This window comes from Molothrus aeneus, chromosome Z (genome assembly GCF_037042795.1).
Source record: "Molothrus aeneus isolate 106 chromosome Z, BPBGC_Maene_1.0, whole genome shotgun sequence".
NCBI classification, from domain to species: domain Eukaryota; kingdom Metazoa; phylum Chordata; class Aves; order Passeriformes; family Icteridae; genus Molothrus; species Molothrus aeneus.
The window spans coordinates 39,045,732-39,048,973 of NC_089680.1; positions in this window are offsets into that span (position 1 = coordinate 39,045,732).

A 3,242-nucleotide genomic window follows, 5' to 3' on the forward strand; every position below is an offset into this window, starting at 1 on the left:
AACAAGAGCTCTGTGCATGGATCGCAGCCTCCGCATGGCTCATAGGAGAAAACAACTCTACTGAACAACTTGAAAGAGATTGAATGTTCTGTTTGGGTTGGAGTTTATTTTTTGTCTGCTTGGTTGGGTTTTTTGTTTTGGGTTTTAATTTTGTTTGTTTGTTTGTTTTTAATAACGCATACAAGATAAAGCTCTGTTGTCCCAAGAAAAATAAAATAGCCTAGAAATTAAGAGAACAAGACAGTAGAACATGATTCACTTTTTTTTTAAGCTTGCCTAATGATTTTTTGAGTGGAAGACTGAAAAGGGCTCTTCTTCACTGAAGAGTGTCTAACAAGTCCTCGTTACTTGAACACAAACTGATAAAATTTCCCTGATTTTTGGAGATACATCGGACACCATGGCGGGAAAGAACTAATGGTGAAGTGCCTACATACAGAAAAGTTTACCAGATTCAAAATATTCATATACTTAGGAGAAGATTTGTTGAACTCCATGGTCAAAGGGTCTTTTCCAACCTAACTGATTTCATGATTCTGTAAGGTAGGAAAAGTGAAACCAAAGTTACTTTTTTTTTCTTTCCATCCAGCACACATTATCCAAGAAAGTGGTAGTGGAGGAGTTCTTATATTAGAAGCAAAACTAAAACAGGGAAATATAAAACATAAATAGCTTGAATGGATCAGGCAGCTATTGCTTCTTCTGCAAGCTTTCAGAAAAACTTGCTAGAAGTATAAAACACAACAATTTCTCAACGTATGAAGCAAAAATGTTCAATTCAGTATAGGCACACATTCTTGTTCTCCTTCAATGGCTTTATACAGAAGTTGGGGAGTTGGGGGGGGAGTTTGGTTGCTTTTTTTTTTTTTTTAAAGAGGTCTCTGATCTATGGGTGACTAAACACATAATTAAAGCAGGCAGAAATGCAGTGAGAAGCCACCACAGCATCAGATGAAGAGTGGGGGTAGGTTGGAAGCCTACTCAGCTGAGGGAGAGAAAATGCCAAGGTTTTAATTCAGAGGCTACAGCTCTGCTCTGCTCTGGCTGTGTCTTCTGGTCCCTGGAAGCCAACACCTCTGGGAAGTCGGGGTTGTACATTAGTGCGTGCAGCTGATGGCAGCGGCGCGGTCACAAACCTCTCAGCTGCCTCGGTCACTGTGCCACTTTTCCAAATTTTAACTGCAAAATACACTTTCTCGTGTGACATCTTTCTTTCTCTTTACTGAAAAAAAGTGCAGTTCCTGAGGGTGTTGTCACAAAAGCAGAACTGTCTGTTTGTGGCTATTTGGGTTCTGACACAACTCCTGTCCATGGAGGATGACCGGTCTGAAGTGTCTCAGCATACCATAATATGTACAATCTGGTGTGGCTTTCTGCTCTAGACTTAAACCCATGTATACACAAACAGCCACTGAAGAGTTCAGTAGTTCTCAACAGCTTTCTAAGACTTACAGTCCTTACACATAAAGACACCTTAAGATTTGCGCCTGCTGAGGCTGCAGAAGAGGAAACAATGTGTTTTCCGCTAAATGCGCTTACTCCCAATAATATGTTAAAGTTCTTCTTGAAACCAACATTACTAGAAAAATTATTTTACTAATTGCTCATCAAGCCCAATGTTGTGGCAACAGAGGCTTTCAGGTCAAATTTTGCAGCTGAAGAGATGTTGCAAACACAATACTTTGCTATAATTGTGTTATCATAAAAATCCAAATACACCATCCCTTGTGAAGCAAACAGTTAATACTGTACCAGACACAAAATTATGTCAATTTAGTTTAATTTTAATATTAATAATTAGAACTCACTAGGCCTAATAATTTGTTTTGACCTTAAAAATGTTAAAATGGGAAAATACCCACATATTAAAATAAAGAGTATAAAAGATCATAAAGAGCAACAAAGATGCTCTGGGTACACGAAGAAATTAAATGCAAGTTAAAATTCTAAAGAAACTGTAAGCCTAAGGAAATTAGAGTATTGGAGATGAAGTAAAAGATTACCATAAGAAAGACCTCAGGTTAAGGAAAGACATGGTGTTAAGTAAAAAAGCATGAACCATCACATGCACATACTTTTAGAATATCTCAACTTTTGGTTTAGTAACATTAAGTATTTCTTTGTAAAAAGATAGCTGTAATATAAAGACAAATTAGCCAGAATCCCTTCAAATGAGATGTGGAATTATAAAAGAAATATTAAGAGTCGCAACATTTTTTTACTTAACCTTTTAGTTGGACGTAAACCAACCCATTAAAACTGCTTACCATTTGCCTTGTTCATTTATAAACTGTTGAACTGCATATCCAAACTGCTCTCTTGGTGGACCAGAAAATATTTTTGCTTCCAGGAGCCCAACATTGTAGGCTTCACAGCAGTTATAAAGAATGCCTGTTAACAGAAAGATTATGATTATAACAGAAGCAATTAAAGAAGAATTTTCATCCCGGTGAAAAAGGCTCTTCATCTGCGACAGCTCCCCCAACAGAAGAAAATAAACACAGCCTTTGACACACGCTTGAAAAAACAGTGATTTTGCCACAGTACCCTGGCCATGCCAAATGCCTCTCTAGCACTCTTTAGGTGTGTTGTATTACTGTGGGCAGAGATCAGTGACTCATTCACTGTTTGTCTTAACAAAAGTTGCAGCATTACTAATGGGAATGTTTTAGCTGAATAGAGGCAAAATGTGTGATTCACAGGTCTGTTATCCTCCTTTACCTTCAGGCATAAGTTAAGCTTATGGCCCAGCAAACACATCAACAGCCTGCTGAGGTACACTAGAATCACAGAATCTTTTAGGTTGAAAGAACCTTACTCAACCACCAAATAAACCATGTCCCGAAGCCAAATCCACCAATAAACCATGTCCCCAAGTGCTACAACTACACACCTTTTGGAAACTTCCAGGATGGTGATTCCACCACTTTCCTGGGAAGAGTGCTTCAATACTTGACAGCTTTTTCCAGGAAGAAATTTTTCCTAATGTTCAGTTTAAACCTTCCTAGTGCAACTTGAGCTCATCTCTGCTCGTGCTATTGGTTGTTACCTGGGAAAAGACGCTGACCCCCACCTGGCCACAGCCTCCTTTCAGGCAGCTGTAGAGAGTGATAAGGTCTCCCCTGAGCCTCCTTTTCTCCAGGATAAACACCCCCAGCTCCCTCAGCTGCTCCTCACAGCACTTGTGCCCCAGACCCTGCCCCAGCTCCATTGCCCTTCTCTGCACTCTCTCCAGCCCCTCA